General features: G+C 46.5%; 1 long non-coding RNA gene across 1 annotated transcript in view; it reads right to left on the bottom strand.

Moving 5' to 3' along the window:
- LOC132504413 (uncharacterized) overlaps nucleotides 1-10,312 on the bottom strand; it is a 93,044-nt gene that overhangs the window by 3,771 nt on the left and 78,961 nt on the right. The window lies entirely within an intron of this gene.

The raw sequence follows: 10,312 nt of genomic DNA, 5'->3' as shown, positions 1-10,312 counted from the left end.
CGGAAGCTTGAGGTAGGTTAGGGTGATATGAATGTGTACTCATAGAAGCATCTGGGTGAGGAGGGGTGATTGCAGTTTGGGCTTCTGGTAACAGAGGTACTGGGGTTTAGGGCATGTTGGCAGGAATCCTCATGGTCTTTTAGAGCAGGTGGCCAATCAGTGGCAGGTATAGCCTCCTTCTTGGCCTCACCTGTCAGGAAGTTTGTGTTAGGAAGGGGGGATGTTGGGAGTGGAAGGTGGTCCACCTGGGGCAGACTGAGCTTTGCGCGTGCTTCCCAACCATGAAGCATAACAGCTTCACAGCCCAAGGGCCAGCTCCCTACGGGCCGACGTCTGGCCTCTCTAGATCACCGCAGGCTGCACGAGAACGATGCACAACAGGATCCGGCACAAGAGTTCCCCAGTAGATGCAGTTTTCACAAGGGCTGTTTGTGTGCAGTCCGGTCAGTCACCCCTGTGTGAGTGGAAGGTGACAAGATGAGTTGCAGTCTCATGCTGCTGAGCCAGTCGCCAGTCCTGTTTCATTACATCCACATGCATGTCCACCCTTACTCTGCCTCTAGTTTGTGTTGACGTTACCGTTTAACTCTCAAGGAACAACTGCATTTCCTTTCCTTTCAAGTTCTCAAACAGGACCTCACTGTGTCCCCCCAAGTCCTGTCAGCTCGTTTGAAAGGGTTTTTCGGGCATCTCCAAGGGTCCTCGGCCAACTCTGCCCATGAAATTAATAATAATGAAGCCAGACACGGTGCCAGGATGGGAGACACCCAAGAGGACAAGCTTGGTGACTTCTATATATACACACAAACGACAGCAAAAGAGAAACACATCTTTTGGAATTGGATTAGACTTAGTTGGTAAAACCTGGAGTCATGCTTCCTATTTTCTAATGCTTGTTCTTGAAAGAGTTACTAGAGCAGCACTGAATCATTTTCATAAACCGGGCCTTTCTGCACTTTTCACATTACCCTGTAATCAAACACCCTCCCCTCCAGTCTCCAGCACACCCTCCCCTATGCAGCTGCTCTGAGTGTGGGACAGGCCAATGACAAGGGTTCCACGTTGGGGCCTCAGAGGTGCATGGCACTTCTACACAGAGCCACGCTAAGAGGAGGCAGGGGCTTACCCAATCCCCATCTTAAGGCAGCTTTGGGTGTGGATTCATTAAGCTTGCAAAAGGGGCACCCAGAGAATGTGCAGCAGGAAAGATACTCAGGGCACAACACATGCCTTAAATGTGGAAGGATTTAATACATGTTTGTTGAATGAAAAAAGGATAAGTGAGATTGAGAACCAGAAAAACGGGTCCTTGCTAGGCTCTGCCACCACTTCACCGTGTGCAAGTCTCTTTGCATTTCGGGGCTTTAGGGTCCTCACCTGTAAAACGAGAGGATTGGACAATATGACCTTCATCAGCTGTCTTCATCAGCTTCTCACAATTAGATGATTAACCCCTTTCAGGAGGGCAGACTGGAGAACAGTTAAACGCATGGCCTTCAGAGCCAGGCAAGTCAGGACAGGAATTCCAGCTCGGTCACTTAGGGTATGACATGGCCAGTGCACTCAAATTCTCCAAGCTTTCTGCACCTTCAAGTAACAAGGTTATTGTGGGGATTGAATGAGATGCTACAGGAACTTATTACAGAGCCTGGTATATAGTAACTGTTCACTTACTGATAGCTGTTATCATTAGTGTCAGTATTGCAGAGATGGTGGTGATGAATCAGAAAGAAAGCCTCTTGGAGAAGTCGGAATTTGAGCTGAGCCCTAACAACTAGGTGGGATTTAGAGAGACCCAGGGGGCAGTAAGGTGGGAGAGAGGGGCTCATAAAGGGCAAGGGTCATATAGAGGCGGTAGAACAGGAGGGATATTTCAGGCAGTGGTGGGAGCTGCAAGGAGAAGAGAATTACCCGGTAGGAGAGACCAGGGAAGTCACAGCCCATAGGGCACACGCGGGTGCTTACGCGGGGATCTCTAAGGAAAACTGCACGTAGGAGGCTCCGTGACCCCAGCACTCTTTCTAAGCCCCTGGATCCTCCCTACTGCCTAAACGTTCAAACTCTGGACGAGGGATACGGAGCAGCTGTCACTTCTAGGCCATAGAGTCATTTCAAATGCTGTCATTTTTCAAAAGGGAATTTAATTCTGTAAGTTTTATTCCATAGATATTAATTGACCTTATTTGCTCATACTGAAGTCAGCAGAGACTAGAGGCAGAAGTGGAAAAGCCTTCCCAGTCCCAGATGAAACCCAAAAGACCAAATTAGTACCTTTAGAAGAACACCCACAAAGGGATTTTCCAAAACGTGCACCACCTTGTTTTATAATTCAGGGCTTGAAAGAGAAGCCAGGTTGCCTGTCGCAGCACACAGAAGGCTGATAGCTCAGCTCATGAGTGTGCATTTCAGGGACAAGGTGTCTGCTGGGTAGCACCACCTGTACCCCAACTTACTTTCCTGGGCACCCCATTCGTTCCAGACAAGAGGGCTAGCCAGGTCAACCTGACACGGCTGCTGAATTATCTAGATGCTCCCAGCACACCCCACCCTCTCTCCCTGTGCAGAAAGTAGATGAAAGCCTCCTTAATCAAGAAAACTACAGTGGGAGGCATGTCGAGGAGACTTCCCCCCAAACTACTAAAACATGACCTACTTAAGTAACATCCAAACACCTGCAAGGGAGAACAGTGTGGAAATGTTAGAGATGGGATCACCCATGAAATCAGCTGTGTAAACTGAGGACGTACACCATGGTTCTATTTGTCCTTTGACAACGTAAACATTGCATGTTTTTCATTCATTAGAGACTGAAATGAAAACCTACAGCCTAAGACTGAAAAAAAAAAAAAAACCTACAGCCTTCGTCTCACGAGGAGATAAACCACTGCTGTGTAGATTTTGTCTCCCTCCTCCAATCGTTTTATCGTCCAATTCCTCTGACTTGTTCTCAGCTGAGGAGACCCCCGATGTAACTTCAGGGGCTCCAGAACCACCCCCAGTTGCCTGTGATCCTAACGAAATGCTCCTCGTCACAGAATTATTTCTTCATGGTCAGGTTTCCTACAGAACTCCAGGAGGCTCCTGTTCAAAGGTGAACACGCCTACCCACAGCACTGAACACTTTAATGGTCATTCTCACCTGTGCAGCAATTCATTTCTCAGGTAGCCAGCCGCCAAGTTGGAAAAGGAGAACAGGGTCTTGGGGAAGGGTTTTCTGGAATGTGAAATGTTGAAGAGAAGAGTCCAAGGTACAATGTACTCCACACAGAGCAGAGAGCTCAGCCATTGCCCAGGAAAGTCAGCAGAGTGGAGTCTGTTGGGCATCCCAGAGTTTGTTCCTTTGGGTTCCTAGAGTTGTATTTCCATGCAGTGAGCGCAGCAGTGGTGGTGGCAGGCTTGCTCTTTCCACACCTGTTCTTTAAAGCTACACCGCACAACAGGGGCCCCTCTTGTGTGACCTTGGGCAGCAGGAAGCCCAGAGCACCTGGGATATTGGGAACAAGACACTGAAGAGCATGTTTCATGATGGTTCCTGTTGGCTCCTGGTTTTGATATTTCATCTGGGTGGAAATTGTGCACATCTATGGGGACTTTTGAATAAACATGCCTCAGCTGTCCGTGTTGCTGCACCAACCCTGGCAGGTTTGATGGTAAAAAACAAAATCTGAGAAGCTCTACTTCAACTGGTAGAGGTGTGATATGGTATGGTCCATAGCCCCTAGGGGGTCCTTTGATGTCCTTTTCATAATAATACTAACATCATCTGCCTTTTTCTCTGTGTTGGCATTTTCACTGAGAGCACAAAACTGGTGCTAGGTAGGTAGGTAGGTAAAACCGGTTCCTTAACACGGTCAAGGCAGTATTCTCACTGTATTCCTCACTGCCAGACACCGGCAGGGAGAAAAGCCATTTCCACTTAAGAATGTCCTTTCTGAAGCAGTAAAAAAATACATTAATTTTATTAAATATTAACATCTTTTTAATATTCTGCATAGGGATGGTTGTCTTGAGGCAAAGCGCCTGTACAGCGGAGTTGCAAGCTGAACCATCCGCAATGCATGGGATGCCATTGCAAAAGGAGGAATGACAGAAGTGATTATTCAGACTCGACTACTCGGCAGACATTTTTTCAAAAATTAATGAAGTAAGCCTGTCACTGCAAGGAAAACAAATGTCCATATTTGTTGCCAGTGATAAAATTTAAGCTTTCAAGTAAAAATTAACATTTTGGAAAGCCGGTACTGCTACTTAAAGACTTTTCTGATGAGGTCGGTGATGGTGTAGATGAATGTGATCTTTTTTATCTATACTGAAACACGTTTCAGTATAGATAAAAGAGATCTAAATACCTCAGCTGAATCAATATTTTTCAAATGACCAATGATTTGTTATGAACCATGCATGGGTAAAAGAACCAAACTGAAGATAGACCTATGGATTTTAATACAACAGGGTACAAAAAGAAATTCATTGATATGGTTTCAGATTCCTCACTGTAACTGACCTTTAAGAAACTACCACTTGGGGCTTCGCTGGTGGCGCAGTGGTTGAGAGTCCGCCTGCCGATGCAGGGGACGCGGGTTCGTGCCCAGGTCCGGGAAGATCCCACATGCCGCGGAGCGGCTGGGCCCGTGAGCCATGTCCGCTGAGCCTGTGCATCCGGAGCCTGTGCTCTGCAACGGGAGAGGCCACAGCAGTGAGAGGCCCGTGTACGGGGGAAAAAAAAAAAAAAAAAAGAAAGAAACTACCACTTGTCGAGTACTGATATAGCATCAAAGACTAATATCCAAAATTATCTGGAAAATCTATTTAAAAAACTGTGAGACCTAATTTTCTTCCTATACCTCACCAGAACAATATATCAAACAAATTAACGCATAAGCAGACATGAGAATCCAACTGTCCTCTACTAAACCAAACATTAAAGAGATTTGAAACGTCTCTTCTCACTAAGTTTAGTTTTTGGAGATATATCGTTATTTTTCATGAAAATTTTATATTTTACATCAAAATGGGTTTATTTTTGTTTTTTTTAGAAGCATTAATAAGTATTTAAAATATATTACTTTTAATTTCTAATGTGGTAAATATCAATCAATATAATCCACATTAACCGAAGCATAATTTTTAAGTAAGTTAACAGGGGTCCTGACACCAAAAAGTTCGAGAACTGCAGGTCTGGTGGGGACTTTGGGTCGAATCAGCCGAGGCCCCAGTCATGACTCTGCTACTAATGAGCTATGGGATCAGGTGAGGACCATGTGGCTGGTCCTCAGTTATCTACATATGTAAGAGAGCAAAACTATTCCTCCCTCATAGGCTTGTCATGAACATGAAACAGAGCAAAGTAATCTGCCTCATGTCTGGCACATAGTAGGAACTAAAAACAAATTAAAAATTTAGTTTCTTTCCTATAAAGAGATGTTATTTCCAGTATGTAAGACTTCTCTTTTCGTAGGTCTAAAGTCACAATCTTTTTAATGCTTTGAGGATCATCTGCTAGACAATTTCAAGACCTCCAAGAAAGGAAATCTCTTCATATGAGATTTTAGGAGCTGGAGGGCCATTAAGGGCTGCAAGTCTCAGGTTCACATTAGCTACAGATTAGTTCACCAACCTGCAAAGAACACAGCATCTACTCTAGGGACTTCCCTGGCGGTCCAGTGGGCAAGACTCCATGCTCCCAATGCAGGGGGCCCGGGTTTGATCCCTGGTCAGGGAATTAGAGACCACATGCCGCAACTAGGAGTCCACATGCCACAACAAAGATCCCATGTGCTGCAGCTAAGACCTGGAGCAGCCAAAATAAATAAATAGATAAATAAATATTTAAAAAATACAATAAAATAAAAATTATTTAAAAAATAATGTCTACTCTAGGATGGGGTGGAGGGATTAGGATGGGGTGGAGGGAGGGTGGTGGGACTAGAAAGGGAAAAGTAATCTGCTTTAGGGAGAAAAATTATGTAGGTGAGTACATCCAAGCCAATGTATAGGAAGAGGGTGATCTGACGTGTGGCATCCCATAAGAGAATTGAAAGTTTGGCCCGGAGATTTCCTGGACTTATGCTTTTTAAAGAAAATGTTGTGCTATGATTCATGTTCTTTTAATGAAAATTTTGGGGACTTCCCTGGCAGTCCAGTGGTTAAGACTCCACACTTCCAATGCTGGGGGTCGGGTTCAATCCCTGGTTGGGGAACTAAGATCCCGCATGCTACACGGTGCGGCAAAAAAGAAAAAAATTAAATTAAATTTAAAAAAATAAAATTTTACTGATATAAGTGTGGATTCACATGCAGTTGTGAGAAATAATACAGAGATCTCGTGAACACTTCACCCAGTTTCCCACAGTGCTAACATCTCGCAAAACCATAGCTCAATATCACAGCCAGGATACCGCCTTCAATACCATCCACCCATCTTAGATCTCCCCAGTTTCATCTATACACCTTTGTGTGTGTGTGTGTGTGTGTGTGTGTTTAGTTCTATACAATTTTATCACACGCTCAGGTATCCACCAAAGTCACCTGACAACTGTTTTCCATTTCTAAGCTTTTCTCATTTCAAAAGTGTTACATAAGTAGAATCATACAGCATGTCGTATTTTGGGACTGGCTTTTTTTCACTCAGCATTAATTCATCCAAACTGTTGCACGCATCAATACTCATTCCTTGTTATTGCTGACTGCTGTTTCACAGTGTGGATGGACCGCAGTTTGTTTATCCTGTCGAAGGACATCTGGGCTGTTTCCAGTCTGGGGCTATTACAAATAAAGCTGCTATGAACGTTCACATACTGATTTTGTGTGAACACAAATTTTCATTTCTCTGGGAAAGTGCCCAGGAGTGTCATTACTGGATAGTATGGTAATAGCATGATTCATTTTATAAGGAACTGCTGAACTGTTTTCCAGAATGGCCGTAGCTTTTACATTCTCAGCAGCCATGTATGAGTGATCAGTTTCTATACCTCCTTGCCAGCAGCACCGAACACCAAATTGTTGTCACTATTTTTTATTTTAGGCACTCTGATAGATACGTAGTGATATCTCATTACTGTGGTTTTAATTTGCATTTCCTTGAAGGCTAATGATGCTGAACATCTTTTCATGTGCTTATTTGCCATCTGTATATCATCTGTATTCAGAAACATCTCTTCTTATCTTTTGCCCATTTTCTGATTGGATTTTTTTTTAACTGTTGAAAATGGTTTGTATTGGGCCTTCCCTGGTGGCGCAGTGGTTGAGAGTCCGCCTGCCGAGGCAGGGGATGCGGGTTCGTGCCCCGGTCCGGGAAGATCCCACATGCCGCGGAGCGGCTGGGCCCATGAGCCATGGCCGCTGAGCCTGCGCGTCCGGAGCCTGTGCTCCAAAACGGGAGAGGCCCGCGTACCACAAAAAAAAAAAGAAGAAGAAAGAAAGAAAATGGTTTGTATTGAAGTGGAAATCCGCTTACTTTTGCCCATAGGAAGCCCATCTTGCAAAATTTATTTAAGTGGAAGTCAGCTTTACCCCACAGCAATTTCAGAGGTGCTAAGGGTTGTTTATGCCCACCTGGTAAGTACCAGTTTTTAAGATAGGGTCAGAAAACAATAAAGCACATTGACTCCCTAGATGCTTAGATGTTCCTGCCTTCTGGCGATACAGATTCACACACATTCACACACACACACACACCCCTCTGCTGATTCATACGCATTTTTTTGAGCAAAAGGGTGCCAAGCCCAGTATGAGCTGCCTCAGGTGAAGACATGGACTGAAGGGGCTTGTTTCCATCAAGAGCATCTGGCTGTTCCACAGTGATGGTCTTGAGGACCACCTGGGCACAACTGAGAGGGTTACCCAGGCTGATTACTGGCTCAGTCTATAGATACTGGGCCCAGAACAGACTCAGCTTCCAGAGAGTCACATGGCCAGGGGAGTGTGGGCAAGAATTAAGGAATGGGCTGCAAATGCCTCTAAACTGGGGGGTTGGAGGATAGGACTTGGAGAGCAGGCGGTGTGGACGAAGGTGGCTGCTGGGTATTATTCGACCTTAGTCAGCAATCCCAACATTTCAGTCCTCTGCCCCTACCTACCTTATCAAGGCTCTTAACATATCAGCACCGGCCAGCACTCCACAACTTGGAAACCTTTTCTAAGCCTAACAAAAGACTTTAAAAATTTATCTGGAAGTGCTCTTCATTTCAAGCTTTGATTCCACTGTCTGCACATCCTTTCATGTAGCATAAAAAGACTCGTCGCACTGACCTTGCCCTGCTGAACACGGCTCTACCACTTGCTCAGAGGAACTGAACATGTCTGTTTTCTCCTTCAGAAAAAAAAGACAAAACTTTTCCCATTTCCATTTTCTCTTCAGTTCCTTTTAAAGGATAAGCTGACAGTGAAACACATTGATTGGATACGTTATTTTTAACTGAATTTTTAATAGCACATAATTTGTTCCATCTGAGAAGAGGCCGATGGCATTGTCACCAACCAGGCACAGATCGGGATGGATTATTTCCAGCATTTAAAAAAGTTTACTTAGATCCACATTGCACTGGTCACTCAGTGTCATTGGCATTTCCTGACGCTGAAGAGGGGCCAAGCCCTTAGCTGCTCCTCTCATCCCTTGAGGGCACTTGCCTCGCACAATATCAAAGACCTTTTGCTCACCACACCCCCACCCCTCCGTGGCTTCTGCCAACAGTTTCAGGGTGGCCGTGGAGGGGGGGCATGGTGGTTCCCGTTGTGCGGACAGTTCACAGTGAACCTAAGCCTGCCATTGGCGAAGGCATTAGGGGGTGTCACGCATCAACAGGCAAGCTTTTGGCTTCTCTGGGTACTGTTCCCAAACTACACAGCCTCTCGTTTGAGAAGAGGGAGCAGAAACAGCCAACAAGCATTTAGGGAGGACAAGAGATAAGATGGTTCTAGGGCCCCCATGTTGACCCACCCAGCTCTCATCTGCCCTTCAGGGGCTCCAGAATTCAAGACATCCATAAAAAGGAAGGAAAGAACAGTTACGTGTACACCCATGCTCATAGCAGCATATTCACGGCAGCCAAAAAAGGTGGAAACAACCCAATCGTCCCCAGATGGATGAACAGATAAACAAAATGTGGGGTATAACTGCAGGTGGGAATGTAATTTGGGGCAGCCACTATGGAAAACAGCATGGAGGTTCCTTAAAAAACTAAAAATAGGGCTTCCCTGGTGGCGCAGTGCTTGAGAGTCCGCCTGCCGATGCAGGGGACACGGGTTCGTGCCCCGGTCCGGGAAGATCCCACATGCCGCAGAGCGGCTAGACCCGTGAGCCACAACTACTGAGCCTGCGCCTCTGGAGCCTGTGCTCCGCAACAAGAGAGGCCGCGATAGTGAGAGGCCCGCGCACCGAGATGAAGAGTGGCCCCCGCTTGCCACAAGTAGAGAAAGCCCTCGCGCAGAAACGAAGACCCAACACAGCAAAAATAAATTAAATAAATTAATAAACTCCTACCCCCAACATCTTCTTTAAAAAAAAAAAAATAGAGTTACCACATGATCCAGCAATCGCACTCCTGGGTATATATCAGAAAAGATGAAAACTTTAATTTGAAAAGATACATGCACCCCAATGTTCACAGCAGCACTATTTACAATAGCCAAGACATGGAAACGACCCAGGGCCCATCAACAGAAGATTGGGTTAAGAAGATGTGCTGTAGGGCGGAGTCAAGATGGCTTACTAGGAGGAGACAGAATTCGCATCTCCACACAACTAGGGCACCTACCAGGCACCAGTGGGGGACCACGGACACCTAAGGGGATAGGAGGAACTCCCAGTGACCGGGTAGGATGTGGGGCATGGGGGAGAGTGAGGTGAGGAGGAGAAGTGGAGGCGGGACGGGACTGGCCCCCACTGAGGGGCGGCTGGGGGAGGGGAGGAGTTCCTACACCCAGTAGGACCCACCCACAGTTAGGAGTCCAGTGGCAAAGGGGGAGACCCTGTGGGAGACAGTGGAGGAGGGTGCGAAAGAACAGAAGGGAATGAGACCAGCACTTTCCCTGTCCACTTAGGCACTGGGAGGCCTGTTGGGCTCCCGAGCCTATTCCTCTGCCCTCGGAGTCTCCCTCCCGCCGCACAGAGTCCAAGCCCCGCCCCCACACCCCCAACCAGGGCCCCACGTCTACACTCGGAGACCCCCTCTGAGACCCCCTCCAACGATTGGGGCCTAAACCCCACCCACACACCCTCACTCAGCACCCTACGTCCAAACTCCAGAACTCCACACTCCAGAGGCCCTCCTTTCCACCCGCTGCTGCTCCCCTTCTGCGCAGGTCCTAATCA

This window comes from Lagenorhynchus albirostris, chromosome 14 (assembly GCF_949774975.1).
Source record: "Lagenorhynchus albirostris chromosome 14, mLagAlb1.1, whole genome shotgun sequence".
NCBI lineage: Eukaryota > Metazoa > Chordata > Mammalia > Artiodactyla > Delphinidae > Lagenorhynchus > Lagenorhynchus albirostris.
This window is presented reverse-complemented; position numbering and strand designations above follow the sequence as displayed.